Genomic DNA, 26,228 nt, shown 5'->3' on the forward strand with positions numbered 1-26,228 from the left:
TTCTGATGTATGATTTGTAAATATCTCTTCCCTGAAACAGTCTAGTGATGGAGGTGGGTAGTGACAGCGCCATGAAATGCGAGTGGCTCAAGTCCACCATAACCCCCACCCCGCGCTGTGCTGCAGGTTCGCAGAAGTGTTGTGGCCACACGCCGCTCAATATACATTGTCTGTGAGGCCTGGTCCTTGGAAGCTATAGCAGGATTATCAAAATATTTCTGAACATTTCTGCTAACGAATGTGCATTTCCTGTCGGAGGTTGCAAACACGCAGTAGCTACATTATGTCATGTTCATAGCGGGAAAGTTCCACAATCCCACTGTCTGGAAGATGTCAGTCAATTGGAAGGGTCGTTAGTGTAGGCACTGTAGCCTGAATGCCTGAACCAATTAGTGGCGACCCAGCATACACAGTGTACCAACATCTCGCTATTTAATGCGCATTCTGTTAAGTGGTAGGGAGAAATTTTCGAAAGCTTCCCCTGTGTTCCAGTGTATCGATAGCAATTCTTGGTCGTCACTGTGGCGGTTTTCTGGGAACAAAGGTGGAGCTGTGGCCGTGTGGTCCCCTTCGAGAGGAAGAGGCGCCTGGCCACAGCCTGACGCAGATTCCGTTGAGTCGATCGAGTATGTTTCCTTATGTAGCGCTAGTACTCCATTTGCTCTGAGCATCTCACAATTTGCGACGTCAGTTCCGCAACTGGCGTTGATTGTTGAGGGTCTTAGCTTCATTTACGGTACTTTCGAGCGCATGATTGTGGATGCCGTCTAGTTGTTTTCGTAGAAACAATTTATTTCTTATTTCAGTTTCAAATAAGCTGTTGTTAACAGTTTAATTCCGAGAATACGTTAATCAAATTGTGATTGAATTCGAAGAAAGTGGACTGTTGCTTAGAAGAATAAGTCTGGAAACGCTTTTCTTTAGTCGTGGAACAAATTATGTCAGGCAACCCACAAGTAATAAGTATGTCCGATTTCTTATACGTAACTAAATTGTGTACTCTGTATGGCGGTGTTCCGTGTAAAGCAAGAGCCCTTACACGGGACGATATATGTATGTGGTAGCCGCTTCAGTTAGTTTTACACGACAAAAGATTGGTGAGAATTCCTCTCAGTTGTATGAGTATTGGACAGTTTTGGAATACAGAGAATATGAATTACTATGATTAGCAATGTGCCAGGTAAAGGCAATACAGGGTTCACACCAGCCTGCAAAACGGTCGTGTGTTTAAGCTGTAAGTGTGGCAGGCAGGTAACACTCTCCACTGCCGAACACCGGCACGCCACGCTCACACAGCAACATCCTAACCAGCATCACATTTCAAACTAATGCTATCTGGCCGGCATAAGGGCCTTAACGTAAAAATTCCCCTTGGCATTTCATCTCCATGTCAAGTTCATAGAGCTGCAGTGGTGTTCTACAGTCTAAAGCTAACTACACAAACTTCAAAATCAAAACAAATCTCTCATTCTAGATATGCAGACCGGAAGGCGTAAAAGCTCCTGTCTCTCTCCCAAAAGCATGTCACTTTCACATACAACCCTTTTGGTGTCAACGGCCAGTTGCGTCCACCATGAAAGCCATTGTCGTATGAAGAGTTTCTCGTTCCCCTGTTCCTAAAAGTCACACCTGGTCACCGAACTACCTCCAAGATTTTTAGATATACTCCATTCTCTCATTTCCTACACATCTTCAACTAGTTCCATACAAGTTATATCCTGACTTCTTAACGAATGCCCTATCATTCTGCTCCTTCTTCTTTTCAGTATTTTCCACGTATTTGTGTCCTCGCAAATTCTGCTGAGGATATCCCCAGATCAGCATTAGTCAGTTATCACAATTTGCAGAATCCTCCAATAGCACCACGTATCAGAGAGTTCGAGTCTCTGCCTCTCAGCATCCACCTTAATAGTTGTTTTCATTCTCTAAATTATGTGACCCAGACGTACATTCTCAGAAATTTATTTCTCAAATTAATGCCAATGTTTGATTCTGGTATACTTCTTGTGGCCTATGCTAGTCTTCATTTTATATCACACTGGTATCGTCTGACAGACGTTATTTTCCTTCCAAGTTAACAAAATTCATGTTCTTCCTCTGCTTTGTGGCCCCCAATTTTAATGTTATGTTTACCCCCCAAACTCATTGAAACTTGTCCTCGTGACTTTCGTCCTACTACGTTTTACTATTAATTCATACTCTGAGATCAGTGGACTGTTCATTGTGTTCAGAATGACCCGTAATTCATTCCCTTTTTCACTGAAGATAACAATCTCATCTTGTCAACGGTGCTCTCCCCCTGAACTTTAATCGCACTTAACCTATCTCCTATTGCCGTCATTTCCTCTTCGATGTACGGGGAACGATAAGGGAGCAGCTTGTATCCTTCTCTAACATCCTTTTTGAAACGATGACTTTCTCTTTTACATTCATTTTTATTGTCCCTTCTTGGTTATTAAATGTCTCGTATATTGCCTGATTTTTCTATGGCCTACACCTATGCTTATGGGAATTTTTCATCGCAAAAATCGCATGTGGATAAACGCTTGTTTCATCTAGACAACTCCTGTGAAGCTGTCTTAATTTTATTAAACTCTTCCCTATATTGCCAAACATAGCGGTAGAACTGCGGCTCTGGTACCTTAACCTTTCCTGAAGCTAAAGTGTTCATCCAAAAATCTTAGTTTTCTTCTCCACTCTACTGTAAACTGGTCGTGACAGCAACATTGATGCATAAGCTGTTAACCTGACTGTACAGTAGTTATCGTCCTCCCTATATTCGAGAATGTGTGGACTGTTTTTTTCGAATGTCGGATGGTATACCTTCAGTTTCATAAAGTCTACACGTCAACCAGAGTAATTGTTTGGCTGCCTCTTATACCAACGATTTCAGAAATTTCGACCGAATGTTAAATATGCGTTATTTAATTGCAAGTCTTCTGAAAATCTATTAAGGTGTTACTGTAGTCATATGTATCGACCGTATTACGGCATAATAAAGTTCCTGATACTATCAGGTTTCTTCATTGTATTCTTTCCACCTCACACTTCTACTTTTCATGTTTAACAGTGAAAACCATCTAGCACTCATTCTGTTGAAATCTGTCGGCGTAGCTTCGATGAACACTAACAGACATGAAATCGATAAAGTTTTTCTCATCCAAGGACAAACCTAACACAACATGGTATCGTTACTATCACTACCCAACGAAGACCATAAATTTCTGCAAGTATGTTTCATCAGAATTGAAGAAAGATGAATTGGTTAACGGTGCACAAATATCACTGCAACTCGTCGTCGCCAGATATCAAAAATCAACTAAGATACGAACAAGCACCCACGCACGCATTGACAGGATATAATAGCGTCCGTCTTCTGACAAAACGAATGAGATTAATTGAAGTCATCACAAAGTACCGCAACTTCCATATCGTTAGATGCTGTACGTACACAATCGAATGGCAACAACGGGGACTGCTTCTTTCACACAATCTCATAAGGCTACACGACAAAATTCAACCAACGGAACCATCCAAGCTCTATTTCTCTGTCCACAAGAAGAACCGTAGTTGTACGACATAATAGTGACAAGTGATATAAGTTCCATACGGGCCATTAGACTACAATTCAACATGTATGAGTGATGGAAAATATTAAAAAAAAAAAAAATACGAAGACTCGCAAACCACAATTAGCGATCCCGAATGCAGAAGACGATCACCCAAAACCGGTAGCTTCACAGCGCAAATATGTATACGAGGCAGTGACGAATTGGAAAGACAAAAACACTTTGTTGTACAATATTTCCGCCATGTTTCAAGCACATATGAAAGTAGAATATTGCAATTCAGTGAAATCCATCAAATATGTCTGTAGGTGCTGGAACAAAGCCAGTCACGTGGCTGTGTTTCAAGTAGTCGAAAACAGCGACAACAAAACAGAAACGACGAGATTCTTAAGTGTCAGATAGGAACATACATCAACAGTAACGATGCAGCGTGTCAAATTTTCAGATTCCACACACGAGAGAGAACCAACATCTAGTAGCACATTTGGAGAATGGACAGAGAGTTTACTTCACGAAAGACACCGCCTGAAAAATTAATTTACGATCAAATTAGCTTACAGTTTAACAAATAACAATGGGCAAGTACAAACTTTAAACCATTGTGGCATCAATTTCAAAGATTCGTGCTTCTCCAACGATCAATCACACACAGCTTGGTCACGAGTGGGAAATTCGAATTCTTTGTTCATATATACCCCAGACAAGAAAATGAAAAATTCTGCTTATAAAAAGTATTGTAAGTAGTTAGACTATATCATCAAAAAATCTTTGTACCTTTTATTCCTTACAAGTATTGTAAATAGTTAGAATTTTTGACCTCGTATGCTTTATAGATTATCCTTTTATTGCAACTAACACACAATAATGAGTGATTTAGAAAAGAGGATCGAAACATATTAACTAAAACAGGCACTTCAATAAAATAACAATAAGGAAACGAACTATCGTGCACTGATTTATTACAGATCGTTATTTACATATCAACCGGACAAGAGTGAAGTTACCTGTTTCATGGTAAGGATTTCTCGTAAAACCTAAGTGAACATTATTCAGAGACAATTAGGAGCTGTTTCCAATTAGTGAAATTTCGTACAAATTTAGCAGATGTGTTTTTGAAGTAGAGCACATCCAAATCACGTAACAATAAGTCATTCTGAGTTTTCTTGTGTATCATTATCTTATGCAACATAATTTACAGACAGTCAGATAGTATCAGATAATTTGAAAACACGTCTCTAGAAAATTATTTTTTTCCAGAAATAAGCTCATCTTCGAAAGTTGGGTAGCTATGCATATTCTAGATCTTGATCTGTAATGGAAATTTTGGAAGTTGGACGGTTTTCAGATTGTTAGCGAGAAATTCAGTTACACATAGTTTCAACACAAAACTGCCAACTACGTAGGCATCATCCAGTGAGACTGAACACAAATGTACAGCAGATACGTAATACTTAAAATGGTATATCTTGGCACGTATTATACCAATTCACGTTCAAGGCTTGCATCACCTCCAAACCACTGACCGAAGTTTGTATGTCTTCTACCGTCTTTGTGCATATACTGTCTTTGACGGGAGGCCTTATGCCCAACAGCTCGTCTGCCACAGAGATACTAGCAACTGTCATCTGTTTTCTCGAGTGGATCAAACGATTTCGCCTACCGGACCTCCAGGTTTCATTTAGCAGTTGTCAGTATTTTGGGTTGTCCTCATAGTGCGTGGTAGCTTTCTTTCACGGTCCCCGGAGATCTCCTTCGAGCATTACTTCAACAAATAGGGGAGGAATTAATTACATTGCTGTGTAGAGTGTTTAGGGTCAGCCTAGCAGCAGGAACCATTCCTTGGAGAACTGTGAGGGTAGTCCCCATTCCGAATATATGAAGAATTGCCATACCACGGCTAAAAATATGAGACTTATCAGTTTGACTTCTTTTCCTCTAACGAAGTTAGGAAAACAGTCAAATATGCACGCTTGTTAGAACACGTTAACTAAGGTTTCTCTACACATAAAACCAACTCACATACCAGTGACGTAAATCACGTAAATCACGTACAACAACACTTAACGAACGATATGTAAGGTGGAAGAAGGTCTACACTTACAGGAAATAGCTCTCTGGATCATCCTGTATATCGATGGGACTTTTAGCAATAAGACTTTAGAATCCGTGATTAGAGCGGCAGAACAGCACGGAAAAAGTCAGCCATATCCGGGAGGATTAAGAACAAGCTCAGAAGGAGAAACTCGGTTTCATTGTAGTGAATGAAAAATAGTACCAATAGCAAAAGGGGTGCGCACAAGGCGTGGTTTTGTTCCCACTACTGTTGGACCTGGTTATGAATGAAGTCACTGAAGAGTTAAATGCGAGACGCTATATTTGCCAAGGATATGCAGATGATACTGTCTTAGTAACACGTGGCAGAATTGCTATAGGTGTTAGAAAAATGACACAACACATTTTGGAAAACTCGAGCAGAAAACGGGATTTACGAATCAGTCCCAAGGAAACTGTTGTAGCACCACACACGAGGAAGTGAATCCAGCACATATACTAGAATATCAAATGCTTCTACGAAACTATAACAATATAGGTAGGAGTGAAGATCTAGCTGTTACACTGGATGAGAACCTTTACATAAAGAATATATGTTCCAAGACAAAAAGATCTCTTAAGAGATCGAGAAGGGAATGTGGCAGTGACAGTGGACAAGCTGACAGACTGACCACGACAAGCACGACAACTCCACGAATTGCACCGAAACTTGTCCTAACGCTCACGAAAGCAACGACAAAATCGCAGCTACGTTGCTGGATCAGAAGGGAGCACTCAGAATACTGAAATACAATCAACAGCCGAAAGCATGGCAAGCTAATGATATATAAGCTATGTTTAAGGAGAAGTTCACTAATACTAAACATAATAGGAAATAGATTAAATTTGTGTTCGGCTCATGACTGGCCTTAGAAACCTTAAGAAACACCTAAACACGCTGAGTATAATGGGAGAAGCCACTAAGTGAAGAGTATGTGGTATGGAGGATGAGATGTACCATATCTGTTCTTCCAATGCGATGCTCTGGAGGGCTAAAGCTACCATGTCACGCAAGTAATATGAATTCTTGCTGTAATCTTTCGATTATTATATCCTTTGACCGCCGGCTAATTTCTGTTGAATTGTAGCATGTTAAAACTTCTGCCTTCGTTGAAAAATCTTCCTCGTTGTTAATGAGATCTACGCCATCTTAAATATCACAGTTCCAACTGCGTGTACCTTCAAAACTTATATTAATAATTAATTTGGTCGGTTTTGAAGATGAATCTTGTGAATCCCGAGGAAAGGTTTTTTTCTCATGTTGGCCGCCACGTGTGATGGCTAATTCATCAAATTTAGGATGTCATTGGTGAATGATTTTCTTTAGTTACTTTGTTCTCTCGTATAACCCCCATCACTCCTGCATCACTTAATTTTCGCACATCATGGGCACAAAGTCTTATATCTTGTTTCTTGTAGAACTGGGCGTTTTATATCGATAAGAAGGTGCGGGCGCCAAGTATTTAGAATATTAGGCCATAAATATATCTGATCTAGAGGAGATATCACCATTTGCACTGATTTTCTATTATGCTGTGTGTTTTATTTAACCATGCACAAAATTGACTTAATAAAATTGGGCTAAAAATTTATTAAACTTGCTCTGAACTAGGATGTTATCAAATTAATGAATTTTCCTGGTGACTAATGACCTCCTGTTAATGATACAATTTCAGGGAATGGTATAAATGATGTCCGTAAAGAAAAGAAAACTTCGTGTGTAAGGCATTATCCACTGTCTGTTACGCCACGTTCCTAATTCGTGTTTTTGCATACTTGTGTTATCCTTTGTCCACAAAAGTAATGAAAATACATGACAATTCGATCGTAAATAAATTCCATTAGAGGTAGCAGACCGCGATTATTTGGTGAGAAACAAGCATTGAGGGTGTCCTTCCATTCAATGTCGTGTTGGGACATCAGATCAGACACCTAATATTCACTGGCAGGATGCTCTCAACTTGTGACGCCCCTGTCGATTAGGTGCGGGTGGTTTGCCGTACACTGTGGACAAGTTGGACCATCTGTATTCATACACTGACAACTTGGACTTCATTCATAGCGTGGTCATGGCCATGCCCAACAAAATAGCTCCTTTCTGTCATTGCCTCGTCACCACGTCTACCCATCTTACTCCACAGATTCGATGCGACTGGCGTATACACATCCCCTCAGAGCAGATTATAATGGAGCGGCGCCACAGAGTGGATCTTCGCCTGGGTCGGTTGGCGCAGCAGTGCTTAGCGCCCAGGAATAGTGAAGGTGGACAGGAAGCGGAGCGGTAGCAGGCAGGCTCGTTTGATCGCTGCCGTCAGCGTGGAAAATTGCGAAGGTCTTCACACTACCCAGACCTAAAATACCTGCTCTTTCCACAGTTCACTTATAACTGGAATGAGGGAAATCCTGGAACTGATAATTCTTTCAGTTCCTACCTGAAAACAAAATCATTATGCCTGAGCAGTTTGGATTCCGCGCTGAGCATTCCACTATCCAACAATCCGTTCGCTTGGTAGAACCCTTTTCTTCTGGCCAGGGCAAGGAGAAAGCAACAGGAGCAGTGTTCCCGGACATAAAAAAAGGAATTGACCGTGTCTGGTACAATGACTCTCTCTACAAACTAGATGAGATAGGGTGCCCAGTTCAGATAGTCTGCATCATTTACTTCATTTATACAGAACGTCAGTTCTTCGTAAGGAACGGAGACAAGTCCAGCCAGACACACCAGATTGCAGGAAGATTCCCGCAAGGCAGAATGCTCTCAATGTGGATAGCACAGCCATATACAGAAGCAGGAGCAGCCTCCTCCTTATTCACCGTCATTGCCGACAAACCTCGACAAGATAATACAGTAGTGTAATCGCTGGAAAATAAAGACTAATTCAACCAAGTGGCGGACAATCAATTTCATCTCTAAAATCGAAATCTCTCGTCGTTAACACACCGCTTATGGCAGGGAATTGAGTTGGAGGAATTCCGTATACACCTGGGGCTCGAAATAGATCGATGCCTATCATGGAACAGGCACCTCACGATAGCAGCAAACAAAGATTGCGCTCCCTTCTGGAGGTTGTACCCCCTGCTGAAAGGTGACGGATTAACCATTCAGTGCAAACTTCGCTTCTGGCGCCAGCTCATCCTCCCGATCATCATGTATGAGTCGGAGGTATGGTGTATGGCTTAAGACACAGCACTAAACTGACCGCAACGTGTCCAGAACAAAGTTTTCCGTGTCATCTCAGGCGCTAGCAGATATGTCCCCAACACACACATAGAGACTTTTAAGGACAGCCCACTATTTACATTCATATCCAGGACAAATCCACAAAATTATACAAAACACCATACGTAGCATTAGAATCTTCTCACAAACGCCCAAAATTGACCCTTACACACCAATTTAGCAACCAATGACATACACCAAATAGAAGCTTACACACTGAAAAAATGAACGCAACCACAATCCCTCATCTTCACGAAATGCAGTACCACACTCTGAAGTCAGACCGGAAGAGCCCTGTGGTACTACTAACGCAACAAAAATAATCATAGCCTCATCGTTTGACTGCATGGTCGGCAAACACACAAACCGGCTGGTCATCAGTCTTTCTCATACGATTTTAAAGAAACTTCTCGGAAAAAAGAAATTAGATTCTCACGCACGTAGTAGTATTAGTCGTCACTTTCATGACGAACAATTTACAATTTCGTTACTGGGATACTTCAAAATAAAGAACGCAAACTACTGCAAGAATATCGAATAGTTTGAGATGGAAAATAGAGTTCCGTATGAATTGTCTATTCTCTGTTCTCGGAAAAAATGATCATATACAGGGTGTTACAAAAAGGTACGGTCAAACTTTCAGGAAACATTCCTCACACACAAATAAAGAAAAGATGTTATGTGGACATGTGTCTGGAAACGCTTGATTTCCTAGTTAGAGCTCATTTTAGTTTCGTCAGTATGTACTATACTTCCTCGATCCACCGCCATGATTTCATACGGGATACTCTACCTGTGCTGCTAGAACATGTGCCTTTACAAGTACGACACAACATGTGATTTATGCACGATGGAGCTCCTGCACATTTCAGTCGAAGTGTTCGTACGCTTCTCAACAAAGGATTCGGTGACCGATGGATTGGTAGAGGCAGACCAATTCCATGGCCTCCACGCTCTCCTGACCTCAACACTCTTGACTTTCATTTATGGGGGAATTTGAAAGCTCTTGTCTACGCAACCCCGGTACCAAATGTAGAGACTCTTCGTGCTCCTATTGTGGACGGCTGTGATACAATACGCCATTCTCCAGGGCTGCATCAGCGCATCAGGGATTCCATGCGACGGAGGGTGGATGCATGTATCCTCGCTAACGGAGGACATTTAGAACATTTCCTGTAACAAAGTGTTTGAAGTCACGCTGGTACGTTCTGTTGCTGTGTGTTTCCATTCTATGATTAATGTGATTTGAAGAGAAGTAATAAAATGTGCTCTAACATGGAAAGTAAGCGTTTCTGGACATATGTCCACATAACATATTTTGTTTCCTAGTGGATGAGGAATGTTTCCTGAAAGTTTGGCCGTACCTTTTTGTAACACCCTGTATAGTGCACTCCATTCTGCTGCGAGCCCAGACAACAAAGCGAGAATTAAATGTTCTTAACATGCTTGTATCTTATAAACGATTTGAGATATCGAAACAAGATTTTTGTATGTATTAGTATGAAAAGAGGAGAGTGGTTGCCACATGGTTACCATATGTAAGTAACTTCCTTATCAAGTGCGATATACCAGTAACTCCAGATTTATTTTTCATCGGAAAGTGATGGTTTCTTTCGGGTAGTGGACAGGTGGTGAAGCGAGAATCGTTACAGATTCCTAGAAAACCAGGAGAAGTTTTAGAGATATGCCTGTGATATAGTAGGATTCATGCAGTTTGCAAATGATTTTCTAAGTACTGCAAATGATTTACGCAACATTCCGAACTTTCCGCTTCCAGTCGGTGATGTTGCCAGAAACCACATTCATCTAAAACGCTCAGAAAATTCTAGTACAATATTTCTAGTCATCCTACAAGAAGTTGCAGATTGTCACGGGAAATTCATTGTAATCGATGTAGGGTGATATCGGATGGAAAGAGAGGGTGGAATATTTCATTCTTACAGTGTATTTCGCTTCATGCAAGAAGTGGAGCTGAATATACCGTCAGGGCCTACAGTCCCAAAGACATGATTTGTGTTGTCTTTTGGATACGTTACAGATGAGGCATATCCAGTTTTGAGGCATTTTTTCAACTCTTACAGTCGACAGGCTTAATATTCAACGAAATAATATTTCTTCAAATTCTTTTCCCGATCACGTCGTTACTTTAATATTCTGTACGTATGATGAGCGCAAAGTGGTGCATATTTTGGAAGAGAGTATAAACTTCACTAGAATTTGCTGACGATATTGTAAAATGTACGTTTACTCCACAATGCTGACACTGACACAGAAAGATCCCTGAGTGTCGATGAGCAACATACCGCAGAAACCTAGATTTCTGTACAAGTCACTTATGAGACAAGACGATACTTTAACAGAGCTTCAAATGAAGGTGTCCAAATGACAGGGTTGTGAAATCCTTATTTCAAATAATTAAAAGCAATTTTCACATGTTTGTTAGTTATGATACTTCATGTTTATTATTGCCTATTGTTTTAAGGCAATACAAGAAGTAAGAGATTATGGATATGTATTTTGTACTTGCAGTTTGTAATACTGCTGTCATCTCATCAGATAACTTCCTCAAATTATGTTAGCTGTGATGATACTTGTTCCGCTGGTTCCATGAAGGACGCCAAGTGTAGACAGTTACTATCAAGGATTCTGCTGATGCCGTTTCCGTTTTCTAAACACTACAACAACAGGAACACTGCAGTCAGCAGCAGTACTGACTCTGCAACTCACAGTAACAGACGAAAACAGCCGATGTTGCCTCAACGTAGCCAGAGTCATTTGTACTCGTGTGTTCGCTGTTCTTGGTAAGAAAACACACATGGTCGGTCAGCTCGGGGCCACTATGTACCGCTATGCACCGTGCCGCTTTGCTTCCAGCGCCGCTGTAATCAAATGCACTGAGCAGTCCTGGTTTGTTTCACGAGCCCTGCTCTAGTCCGCGCACTGCACTGTTCTGATCGTACCGCGCTGCTCCACCATAACTGCTAATGGCTATGATGGAGGATGTGGTTCCATTTCCTAACCATCTGTAGGGTTCCAGAGCAAACAGTATACCCTCTTAAGATAATAGTTAAATAGCAATCAGTGTGTATTACCAGATCGAGGTATGACAGAGTTAGTTGAATTTTAAAAACAAAAACAACTCCGTAAGCGTTGATTTCAAAGCGAGTGGTAAAGAGATGTTTACTGTATACCGCAAGTATTATGTGATACACGAATACAGACAAAAGGAGCTGTGAAAAGATTAGAGCAGAATGCTTTGCTACTACTGAAGCAGAAATACAAAGAAGGTTGTTGCAGAGGGGGCGGGGGGGGGGGGGGGAGAGGAAGAGAACGTAAGTGGGCGAAGTGATGGTAGATGAAGCGATGATAGAAGTTTTAAACCTGAAACTATTATCCTGATAAATTGTTAATCGTGTTATAGGTCACGAAAAAATAAATGGTTGGACAAAGGAAGCTGTTGATGGATTCCAAGAGATAAGAAGTGATCATGTCAACGACCTGAAGAGAGAGTAATGCGTGCAGAAGGCTGGATGAGACCTTTGTCTCATAGTGGCCAATAAACTCACAAAAACGAATGTCGACATCAGAAGGGAATTTTGTTCAGTGCGTACATTCGCATACACTCATCCAAATTAATATCCAGTACACGGTATTCATAAAAACATATGAACAACTGGGAGAGCCTGTCACTACCAAACTGTTATCGATAGTACCACGAAAAATCTGCGGAAGGCAGGAACACAGAGGTATTCGCTGCTGGTCCAAGAACTCCATAGTGACCACGTTACTCTGGTACGCAATTATGAGTTGAAAAGTATCGAAACATCGTGTCTATGGCTCCAACCAATTAAGCAAGGTACACTTACTTCGGTTTTGATGTCATAGGAGGCAGTCTTGCACAGTCATGACTTTTTTCTCGCAAGTGGAAAGCTTCAGTCTTTACTAACGGGTCTATTACTTGTTTTGAGCTACATGTTTGCTGACTAACTTCTCAAATTTCTTGGGTGCTTGAGTTTTTACCAGGCATAGTCCTACATTTTAATAACTGTGTATAAATACGCAGCTCCATCTCAGTCTCTTTGTCTTGGCTTATGCAACATTATTTGCTTCACTATGCATCTCACAGAGCTCTATATACTTTCTTATACACCATTTTCCTCCCTCACAGTCTGCCCAAAGTATCTTTCGTCGAGATTATGTGAAAAAATTACATCTTTCTCTCCCATTTCTTGGTTCCTCTTGGAAATGTTTTGGGTGACTAACTTGTTGAATGGTCTCTGAAGATCTCGTTTAGATCTTCTGTTCTACTTCTTGTTTCTCATCATTTATGTAGTTTATTTCCACCCTCAGATATCTGAGCTCTTCTACTGCTTCAGCTATTTAGTTATCAACCTCCTGAGCTTCCCTCCTTTTTGTTTTGTATTTCTTTCCACTCGCACGAGTTTTGTTTTCTCGTCAATTTACCTGTAACTGACCAAACATTCCTTTCTTTAAGTAGCTTTCTTGCCTGTATTTTCAGGTTTTCCAGATCTTGAGCGATTACGAGGGGTGTTCAATATGTAATGCCCAACTTTTTTCCTCAGAATATATCTATTTGTTAAGAGCTAGAATTTGGCTACATTATACATCAACATGTCCTGTCCAAATCCTATTTTTCTACGTAGTCTACATAACGTAATATGGTCGTACTCCAACGTTGTAGAAATGTATGTATTCCCTGCTAGGAAAAGTTCTTGTCCTGTAGGCATAGCCATGATTACACTGCATGTCTGACTCTCTCGTCATCTTCAAAGTGTGTTTCCATAGAGAAACTTTAAGCGGTCCAAAGATGTGCATGACCGAGGGTGCCTGGTCTGGACGGTAGGGTGGATGAGGCAATGATGTCCACCCAATTTGGCGATGTGTTCCCGGGTTCTCAGCTTTGCGTGTCGGAGTGCATTATCATGCTGGAGCATGAATTCTGCTGATCTCTTGTCCGATCTAACACGTCGGAAACGGTTGATGATTTTAATCCTGAGTTTGTTCAGAGTCTTCTGACCCAGAATTGATGGTTGACCCTCTTGGCATCACATCCGCGCCAATTTATTTATTTAATCGTATGGCTGGGGCCCCCCGTCGGGCAGACCGTTCGCCGGGTGCCGATCTTTCAATTTGACGCCACTTCGGCGACCTGCAGTCGATGAGGGTGATAGGATGATGATGAGGACAGCACAACATCCAGTCCCTGGGCGGAGAAAATTCCCCGACACAGCCGGGTATCGAATCCAGGTCCAGAGGACTGAAGGTCTGTCACGCTGATCATCCAGCTACCGGGGGCGGACATCCACGACAATGATACCATCAAACTCCCAGAAGACTGTCACTGTGATGAATGCCTATGATGCTACTCCATGGATTGCCATTTTGTTGCTGGCGCAAAGTGGTGCACTGAGCTTTCATCCCCCATAACGATCTGTGACAGGAAGGCCTCTCCGTCGGTCTCAAAATGCTCCAACAATTCAGATGAAATGACCTTTCTTTGAATCTTATGGTCTCCTATGAGCATTCACGGGACCCACCGTGAGCACCTCTTTGAATATCCAAGGGTCTCGATCAATGCATACGCACTTACAATGCTGACAGACAGCTGTAGAGCCAATTGTCGACTTGTGATTCGCCGGTCTGCACGACTAACGGAACCCACACGATTCAGCACGTCTGGAGCAGTGGCTGTGACAGGACGTCCCTAGCGTGGCTGATCATGGAGCTCTGTTTCCGAATTTCCTGAGGCTGCAATTTTCTTTACCCATCGCCCAACTGTATTCCTATCAACTGCTGCATCGCCACACATTGTACATAAACGTTAATGGATGCTCACCACAGTTTCTTTTTCTGCACACAATAACTGAATAACAGCACGTATGAAGACACCTTTTTGACGCTGTTCTACGGCTCTGCAATCTGCCATAACGGCTCTAATCTTCATCGGAGCTCAGATCAAATATCAAATGTGAAGCTCAAACAAGGATGTTAGTCTATGTATATTAATGACTTTGTTTAAAAAAAATTGGGGCGTTATTTATCGAACGACCCTCGTAGTTCTTCTTCATCTGAAAAGTTCAATACAGTTATTTTTAGTCCCAAGCCAAATTCCTCTTTCAAATTTTTTGGTGCATCCAGTGCTTCCTGTATTATAGCCTAGCTTAGGAGAGGTTGTATTATATCTCTTAACTGACTGTTGTTTTTATATCAAGATCTCTGTAATATCTCTGTCCACTATCATTACACCTTCGAGTCTTCCAACATAACTTTTACAAGAACTGTAATCATCTTTGGTATTCCTAACTTCAGCATTTTCTCCGACATCTTTTCTCTGTATCCGCCGTCGTAGGCTAAACAAAAAACAACAACCATGTTGCCATTGTTTTGTTGTCTTTCAAACATTTTGATGTGGCTTCTTTTAGTGCAAATATCTGAGGAGTGGTGAAGTGATTCTTCATAAATTTCTCTTGTTTCTCATCCATTACCTCTTTTAAATGTCGATCCAATACTCCCTGGATAATCTTTGAACACTGTGTAGATTGTGCCAAACAATTAGATGCCTCTTTTCATTCCTGCAGTCTTGTTTATTGCCCTTTCATTGGACTGGTACTACACTCCTGGAAATTGAAATAAGAACACCGTGAATTCATTGTCCCAGGAAGGGGAAACTTTATTGACACATTCCTGGGGTCAGATACATCACATGATCACACTGACAGAACCACAGGCACATAGACACAGGCAACAGAGCATGCACAATGTCGGCACTAGTACAGTGTATATCCACCTTTCGCAGCAATGCAGGCTGCTATTCTCCCATGGAGACGACCGTAGAGATGCTGGATGTAGTCCTGTGGAACGGCTTGCCATGCCATTTCCACCTGGCGCCTCAGTTGGACCAGCGTTCGTGCTGGACGTGCAGACCGCGTGAGACGACGCTTCATCCAGTCCCAAACATGCTCAATGGGGGACAGATCCGGAGATCTTGCTGGCCAGGGTAGTTGACTTACACCTTCTAGAGCACGTTGGGTGGCACGGGATACATGCGGACGTGCATTGTCCTGTTGGAACAGCAAGTTCCCTTGCCGGTCTAGGAATGGTAGAACGATGGGTTCGATGACGGTTTGGATGTACCGTGCACTATTCAGTGTCCCCTCGACGATCACCAGTGGTGTACGGCCAGTGTAGGAGATCGCTCCCCACACCATGATGCCGGGTGTTGGCCCTGTGTGCCTCGGTCGTATGCAGTCCTGATTGTGGCGCTCACCTGCACGGCGCCAAACACGCATACGACCATCATTGGCACCAAGGCAGAAGCGACTCTCATCGCTGAAGACGACACGTCTCCATTCGTCCCTCCATTCACGCCTGTCGCGACACCACTGGAGGCGGGCTGCACGATGTTGAGGCGTGAGCGCAAGACGGCCTAACGGTGTGCGGGACCGTAGCCCAGCTTCATGGAGACGGTTGCGAATGGTCCTCGCCGATACCCCAGGAGCAACAGTGTCCCTAATTTGCTGGGAAGTGGCGGTGCGGTCCCCTACGGCACTGCGTAGGATCCTACGGTCTTGGCGTGCATCCGTGCGTCGCTGCGGTCCGGTCCCAGGTCGACGGGCACGTGCACCTTCCGCCGACCACTGGCGACAACATCGATGTACTGTGGAGACCTCACGCCTCACGTGTTGAGCAATTCGGCGGTACGTCCACCCGGCCTCCCGCATGCCCACTATACGCCCTCGCTCAAAGTCCGTCAACTGCACATGCGGTTCACGTCCACGCTGTCGCGGCATGCTACCAGTGTTAAAGACTGCGATGGAGCTCCGTATGCCACGGCAAACTGGCTGACACTGACGGCGGCGGTGCACAAATGCTGCGCAGCTAGCGTCATTAGACGGCCAACACCGCGGTTCCTGGTGTGTCCGCTGTGCCGTGTGTGTGATCATTGTTTGTACAGCCCTCTCGCAGTGTCCGGAGCAAGTATGGTGGGTCTGACACACCGGTGTCAATGTGTTCTTTTTTCCATTTCCAGGAGTGTATGTTCGCTTTAGCCCGCTAATCTGGCACTCTTTCTTCGTTTCAAACGTTAGTCACGAGTTTGTGTATTTATTAACAGCAATGTGTCTTCGCTTCTTAAGCAGTTCAGCAGTTATTCCACATCTCACTGTTGTTTTGTTACTTTTACTGTTTTGATTGCGTTATTTTCCATTACATAGTGTTGTTCCTCCACTTCTGTACTTCATCTTCAGCATTTAGAAGCGTCTTCAAATGATTTCCACAGTTGTAAATGTTAGAAAGGAACAGTTGGCAAGCAATTTTCTTTTCTTATTATATAATGTGCTCCTTCTTACTTAATCCTGATATAAATATATTATGTTGAAAGATAAATTACCCTTACTGCAATTGAATGTTTGAAGTATGTCTGTTGGCATGATAACTCCAAGAATTCGAGGGGACGACAAAGCGTTTCCTTTCATTTTTTAATTTTTTTCTTATGTAATTGATTTTCGAAATGATTTGCTTTGGAGAAAAAACAATTTATTCCTAAATGTGTAAGATATAATATATATTGCTTGTTAACAAACCCACTAACACTTTTATAATTATAACGTGCATTTATACATAGCGAAACCTCTACAACTGTGGAAGAAGGTAGAGTAATGTCTGCCATTATGTCTTTCTTTTTTTGCGGCAAGATAGGAGAGGTTGACGGCTTCTAGTCCGAGGGTGAACAACCCAACACTACTCGTGTTCTTTCGTTAATTTATTCTTTACCAGAAGACAGAAATCCCGTGGGATATATTATCCGATCATTTCCGTTGCCGTACACAACATTTTATCTAGAGAGTTCTGTGGTTTTGATCGGTTGTCACCTTCGAACAATGACACTTACCAGCCTGTTGATTGGTATGATATGGCCCCTTCTATAAGAAAAATAATAAGATGATGGACCAGTTCAGGTCAAAATTCAGTCATGGTTACAGAAATTCTAGTGAACCATACCATACGATGCTCTTAAAAGAAATTGTTATCCTTCATCAATGTGGCTTGCCTCCATGTCGTGATAGCCAGCTTATAAGTAATTGTAAAAAGATAGAAACATGAAAAGGAGGAAAACATGCAGTATAGGAATCTAAATCTCAGAAATAGTACTGTAAGACCATCGGGGTCTTTGTCTTGCCAAAACCACGTAACAAAAAGCGCTTGTGACTACCTGAAGATACTATTATTACAAGTCTTCAACATCACCTTCCTGTAGCCCATCTATTTAAAACATAATTACTGTTGCCATAGCAAGAACCAGTTTAACCACTTCTCGGTTTATTACATCCACAAGACACTTTTAGTTAAATTTTCTGTGAACCCACATCAAAAAATATTACTAGCATAACTGATTTTACAGAGACTTTTGCTCATTCTTGTAAATGTCCATTCTCAAAATTTTTCTCTGCTACTTTTATTCATTACTTATTGTTTGGTGTACATATCGTCCTGTATTTTTGAGGAATAAAGTCCTCACTAAAATTTCGGTCAATAAATCTTCACATTTAGGATGGAGTCCCAACTTATAATTCCCCTCCTTCAGTTTTATGGTAGCAGATAATAATTCCAAAATTTATTGCTTGTTAGTGATGCAATCTTTTCAGTCACTATTTAAGAAGAGAACTCCATGACGACGTGAAAGTTTTTAATTAACTTGTCGTAGGCGTCAACGTTCAGAAGTAGCAACGTGTGCATAACTTTGTCAAAAACATTAGGTCCTAGGTTTCTCAACAGAATAGGTTGAAATATTTTTGCTTAAGTTTTACATATGTGCCATTTATTGCCACTGCTTGTTGTAAAATAAGCACAAAGTTACAAGAAACCTTTACATCCAATAAATGTCACAAAACTATTGAGACACATAGTGGATAGCTGTTCACTGATAACTAGTAACGAGCTTCATGCATCGTTCACCACCATTACCGGAATACAAGTGGCGAAATGTCGACTTGGCGCAATATCTGCAGGGTATAATAATTATGATTTTTTACAGAAGCCTCTAGAACAATTTGTGAACTCAAGTAAATAATATATAAACTTCAGTTTTTTAATATTTAACATGATTCCAAATAAGTAGCTGTAAATTTCACATGTAAATTCCTTGAAAGTATTACGGAAATGATACACATAGACAAGGGTGTCGAATAAATTGATTATTTTTTAAAATTTGGATTTTATGCCACGTTATTAATATGACATTATATCGTTTGGTAAATTAATAAAAAATAATTAGTAGCGTTTATCTTGAATGAGATTAGACTGCCCTTACAAAACAGGAATAAGTAACAAAATTATGTTTTACATGCTTATAAAGTCACTTACAGGAAAATTAATTTTCGTTGTGTAACCTCGTAGCGTATGAAACCATCGACTTGTAATCGGTAAAATGTATATAAGACAAGGCTTCGCTCGGGGGCTAATAAACTTCGTAAATGTCCAGAGACATTAAAAAGGTGTCATGTACTTTACAACCGAAAATAGGTGCGAACGTAGTTAGCAACCAAGTGGTATCGTACTTTTCTGTAATCAAGAGAAACTCAGTAAGAACATGAATTATTACAAGGACGAGGAAGACAAGAAGTTAGCCACAGAAGTACAGCCTTCGTTAAAAAGTTTTTTCTTCCGTTAGATACATCGAGTTCTCCTCTTTTGCATCTGTTGGTACAGAAACCTTTCCGTCAGCACCGAATTCCTCGCCAACATGAAGGATTGTCCTGGTTACAAGAGTGGAACTGGAACAAAAAATCAGAAAACAGTTATGTGCCTAAAGAGTTCACAAACTCATCCACAGTTATAACAATGCTAGTATAAAAGATGAAACTGCGGAACAATGTGTTTCTAAGATCGTTACTAGAGACAGGAAAGAACACCAAACAGTTACTACACCTACATCTACGGCTAGATGATTGCTTTGCAATTCACAATTAAGAGCCTCACAGAATGTTCAGCGAAGCACCGTCAAGCCGTTTCTTTACCATTCCACTCTCAAACAGTTCGCAGGAAAACCGAACATTTAAATCTTTCCATGAGAGCTCTCATTTCTCTTACTTTTTTCATAACGATCATTTCTTCCTATGTAGGTGAGAACCAACAAAATATTTTTTTGCATTCGGTGGAGAAAGTTGTTGACTGAAATTTTATGAGAATATACTGCCACAACAAATATTGTCTTTGTTTTAATAATTGCCACTCCAATTCGGGTATCACACCCGTGACACTCTACTCTTGTTTCTCCATAATACACGACTTGGTGCCCGTCTCTGAACTACAGCATTTCCAAAGGGAAAACTGTTCACACCACATCTTGGTTCACTAGAATTTGTACAATGAAACGTGTCCCTGTTATAGACGTTTTATCTGTTATTAAAGAAAACATAGCTTTTTCATTTTTAACGTTTTGAGGAAATTGTGGAAAACAGTAATAGAAAAGTTTTATCTAAATATTTGAAGATGCTCTGCGATGACCTTTATGTGTCACCCTTAAATTACTCTTCCAGAAAAAATGGCGGAGATTAAAAGAATACCAGCTTTGAACGGAATTAACCAATGTCTGGCCGTTGTCTCACCGAAAAGATGTTTTGTACAAACTTCCCGACTGTAACAGACTAATGTCTGGGAAAAGCATATCTTCACCTTTCAGAAAATTATCTGTAGCTAAAGGCTCCTCTGGTAACTGTATAACGTATTATCTAGTGTGTCGCTGCAGAAGTGAATAATAGTTAATTGCTTTTCCTCTGTATACGTACGGGTATTTCTCTACTCTGAATATCGTAATTAAATGTTTCAGATACTGTTGTACGCCTTATATCTTGTGATAAAGCTTCAACAAATTCTGTAGCTCTTTTGACGCTACTATCAAAAGTATGCTTTCACTTCTTTATTCTCACTCCTTATTACTCGCAAATGTATCCGAAATGTAATTTTCCATTAATTTTCATCAAACATGTGTGAACTTCCCTTCATAATTAACGAAATTATCTCACTCTTTCCCTGTTTTCTACAAATTTCACATACGGCACTGACCTCGGAAGTATGTGCAGACTGTCAAATGTCTCATATCGGGGATTACATACTTGCATCATTTTCATGTAGAGATAACATGGAAAAAAGAGGAGTTGCAACATATGTAACAGTTGGTCACAAAGTCAAAATATTGAAACAAATGTATTTTGTGTTGATGAGAAACTAGGAGCATGTACTTGAGAGTTGTTAATGCAGAATACTTCCCTGATAGTTGTAACTGTTTACAGATACCCTCTACAAAACTTTCAGCTATTTATGAGAAACGTAGATGTATTATTGATCTACCTGTTAGACAAGATGAAACAGTTATTAGTTTGTGGAGATTTCAATTTAGATTTATAAAAAGCTACGGACAGGAAAAATAAACTGGATTTATTATTTGAGTGTTTCAATGTAATTTCAGTAGTCAGTTTTCCGGTTTGTGTGCAGTTAAATGTGGGATACTGACTGATAACATTATTATACACACTACTCAGGCTGAAACAATTCAAATGTACCAAACTGCTAACTAACTATCTGACCATGATGAACATAAATGGAAATAAACGCAAGGCACCTCAGAACCCAGAGGCAGGTTCATACAAAGCAGTTAGACCTACAAATGAGAACAGGATACACTGTTTTAAGAGTATCCTAAAAGGAGTGGTATAGGATGAGGTATATGTAGAGAGAGATACTAATGTCAAATTCGATTTATTCCAGAGTAAATTTGTGTAAATATTTGAAAGTTGCTTTCCTAAAAAAGATCCATTAAAAAAAGTAAACTGTGGATAACTAAGGGAATTTAATAGTCGTGTAAGGGGAAGGGGAAAATTTATGTAAAGGCCAGAATAATTCAAGATTTGACATCTTTTACACACTACAAAAAACACTGTGTTATTTTAAAGAAAGTTATTAAAATGTCCAGAAATAAGTTTTTTAGAAATTTATGGTAAGATCTTATGGGACCAAACTGCTAAGGTCATCGGTCCCTGTCCAGAAGTATGCATGTCCTGACAGAGATAAACACTGCAGATTATAATATTAAAACTATATGGGTTTCGATTCCTGGGCAGGTCAGAATTTTCTCCCCTTGGAAACTAGGTAGTGCGATGTCCTCATCATCATCCACAAGCAAGTCGCCCAATGTCCCGTCAACTGAAAAGATTGACCAACAATGCCATACAATCATTTCATTTCAATGGAGAGAAACAAATGTGACTTTTGTTCAAACCACAAATGGATGGCTTTGACAGACATAGAGAAGGAACAGTATAACGAGAAATTTTATTTTGGCCAGAGCCACAGTCATGCTGCCAACATTTGACTGTAAAATTTATTATTTTATTCCTATGCAATTCAGATTTCGGCGTTAGGCCATTTCAAGTACAAAAACTTATTTTATGTCAAAAGCCATCAGACTGGTATTGGACTTGTACTTAACACAAATCTGCTGCCTTTTGCAATATAAGTAAGTTTTGTAACTGAAAATGGCCTAAGGTCAAAATCTGGATTGTTTGACAATAAAATAAAATATTACAGTCAAATGGTGGTAGCATCAGCCAAAAAAAGAAAAAAATATGTAAACTGAGAAGCTGTCTTATTGACGATGGTATGGAACCATGCGTTAAAAAAAAAAAAAAAAAAAAAAAAATTACTTGGTGTACTCAAACTATCCTAAGATACACAAGGCCATTTTTGACATTGTATAATGACAACAAAACCTGTGGCTGTCCATGTTAAAGGCGTGGAATCCCGCTAAGTTTGGCCCCTTGCAAACGATTTTGTTAATTGCACATGAAAATGGTTGTGAATGGCAGGTTTCGTTCGAGGCCTTGAGATGAGACCATGTGGTGTCGAAACTCATAGCACGTGTTAAAAAGAGTAAACGACGTTAGATTCAAATACAGCTGCTCGTTCTGTTATCATTATCCAAGTACTACGTGTCCAGCTGCATTCCCACTCTCCTTGGTGGATTACGAGAGATTGTTGACATCAGTGTTTGTCAATCATTGTCATGATTTAGTTTTATAAATAAATCTATCAAGTATGATATAAGGTTTTGTAGTTTAACGAAGATTTAAAAACTTAATTAAAGCTTCCTAAGTTAATTTTAGAGAGCGTTGTAGAGTGAAAGAAGATGTAGTGTCGTCTACTGAGTATTGAGATGGTTTTGACGTAACGGATGAGCGAAAGGAGATGGACGAAACAAGTACACTGGAGGAGTGTGGATGGGAGACTTGGAAGGGGTCGGCCTCAGCGAAGAGAGCTCAGACACATTAGGAGTAACCTAATGAAGTCAATAACAATGTGCCTACAGTAAATTGTAAGTTTAAAAAAATTGGGCTCCCAAAAGAAATTTCAGTTGTTGTACTGTTGATATTTGGTTCTGTTGAGTGATGAGTTGGCCAACAACTGCGTTAGGCAAACAGCGTTCATGGTCTGCTACGTGAGTGCTAATAGGCCTTCCGGTTTCGCCAACGTAGACGGCCTCACACTCACACCGTATCTCGTACACCCCGGACTTTTACTGCGTCCCTAAAGGACCGTACCCAATCCTTGATGCTGTGACTACTTCCGCAGACTGCTTTGGTGCCTGCTTGGCGAAGCATGTTGCCTGTACCAACACTCACACTCCATACACAAGATAAGGGTGTCAAGGGGAGCTGTTCTTTTGTTTAATTTTCCGCACCTGGTTTCCTACTGAATCTAATAGCTCTTTTAATTGTTTTATTGCTATAATTGTTGCCTCGGAATTCTTGTTGTCTCAGTCAGTTAGCGTGTATAGGATAGAACACTTCTGAGCCGGATGATAATGGGATTTGGGGTGCAGCTACAGTAATAGTAGTACTAGTAGCTTTTCTCATCCGTACATCGCTTTTTATAGTGATATAGGACATTTCAAAATATTTACGAGTTTAGACAAACTTAAAATAAGCTAATTTGTATACACATACATTTACAGACTTCAAGTTAGAGACAATCATTACATTTACTCCTGGTATACTAGACTTTTTTTTAGAAATAACTTATTAAATAATCTAATGCCACACTGGTGACTCGTATCTCACTACCAGTCACTGCATACACATACACTATACACACATTGTTTCATAACACTCCACTTCACATGCACAAATGCACACACACTGGTGATCTCTGGGCCATTTTCTGTATCGCAACTTCCCATTTCCTGTCCTGATAAACTTAGTCACCATCCCTCTACAATCAGTGAGATGTTGAAGAAAGAGGAAGAGGTGATAGTATTGTGCTATGGATATCTTGGGGGAAGTTTTTCTAGAAAAGGAAAAAAGAAGGAAAAGAACATAGTGTGAAGGTGTTATGTAGAATGTTGGATATTTTATAATCATTATTATCATTATTTATTTCTAAAACCTTTTTTTACCAAACCCCTACTTTGCTTTATATAAATAATCTTTCAATATACAAAATGCATTGCACAACAAGTACTTTTTAGCTGCCTTTTTAAATAGGTGTATAATGTGTATGGATTTGTGGCAGATCTTGTGTCCCAGTTTACCGTTTGTACCTTTGTAGACCTTAACGCCTAAGAAAAGGAACACACTGTTACTTTGTTGTTCTAGTATGAACTGGATGTTTTTATGCAGGCGGTTAATAGGCTGACGGAACTTATACAGCTCTGCTTCTGAACGTCACCAAATGATTCACGTGTCGCGAACATATCACAGCCAAGAGCATGGACCGAAATGCCCGGGAATTAAGATAATTTTCGCAAATGCTTGCACAAAGACGCCGACTGCTATCGGAGAGATGGTTCAAATGGCTCTGAGCACTATAGGACTCAACTGCTGAGGTCATTAGTCCCCTAGAACTGAGAACTAGTTAAACCTAACTAACCTAAGGACATCACAAACATCCATGCCCGAGGCAGGATTCGAACCTGCGACCGTAGCGGTCTTGCGGTTCCAGACTGCAGCGCCTTTAACCGCACGGCCACTTCGGCCGGCGGAGAGATGGTGTATCCCAATCCACTCCGTCCTTTAGTTGATAATGTTAACCACGACAGATGAAATAGGTTTATGGCAAATATAACTGCACCAGTTAAAGGATATCAAGTGGATTTTGTTCCTGAATGATGTCGATAGTCTGGTCTATTGGAACGTTGTTGAAGAGAGACCAGATGTCAAAGCTGACAGTTATGTCAGTTTGAGGTACATGCTGCACCGGTATAAGCTGAAGTGAGTCGGTCCCTTCCCATACCATTCTGTATATCCCACACTGTGATGCATAAGGTACAGTCAAATGACAACGAGACAGACTATGTAACAAGCATGGCGCGGACGTTGGTAATGCAGGTAGATGCGAGTTTAGACGTACCCGATATTGGAAGTTATGAAGGAACAGCGCAGACGTTCATCTCTGGGCCATTTTTCTGTTAGACGAGATCGATATGACATCGGCGAGGCGTCCGACTTAACCATGGAGCCGGGAAAGTGGAATAGTGAAGTGTAGTGCGGTTTGTGACTGTGGAAGGAGTGTCAGGAAGTCAACTTCATGCCAGAACGTCTACTGTGTATGGCGAGCACAGTTCGTCCCGTGCGAGTGTATTTGGGTGGAATAGCCGGCCGCGGTGGCCGTGCGGTTCTAGGCGCTGCAGTCCGGAACCGCGGGGCTGCTACGGTCGCAGGTTCGAATCCTGCCTCGGGCATGGATGTGTGTGATGTCCTTAGGTTAGTTAGGTTTAAGTAGTTCTAAGTTCTAGGGGACTGATGACCTAAGATGTTAAGTCCCATAGTGCTCAGAGCCATTTGAACAATTTTTGGGTGGAATAAACAATGTGGAGGATGTTGCGTGTCATTGAAAGACAGCAGTTAGCCAGAACAGGCTCATCGTACCTTTACTGCCTTTACTGCAGTGGATGTTGCCGTCAAAAATGACCGACAGTGAGCCGTGGAATACATTCGGATCATGTTGGACGTCAGCCACGGCACCACTCTAGCCATGATGACAGAGCACCTGGAGTTCCATAAAAACAGTGCACAAGGGGTGCTCCACAGCCTGACAAAGGAGCAGACGCTGAAAACGACGTTCACATCACTGTAGCACTTGGAACTCTATTACAATGAAGAATACCGTTTTCTGTCCCATATCTTCGCTGGAGTGTCATCATTTGGAGTGGAAGAGCAAATCTCAGAACCAGTGGAAGCACATGGACTCATTCCCCTATTCTGAGCTCTCCCCACGCGATTCCAATGGTTTTGGAGCCCGTAGAAACACATCCAAGGCCGTTGGTTTACTTTTGA

The sequence above is a fragment of the Schistocerca americana genome, chromosome 6 (assembly GCF_021461395.2).
Source record: "Schistocerca americana isolate TAMUIC-IGC-003095 chromosome 6, iqSchAmer2.1, whole genome shotgun sequence".
Lineage (NCBI taxonomy): Eukaryota > Metazoa > Arthropoda > Insecta > Orthoptera > Acrididae > Schistocerca > Schistocerca americana.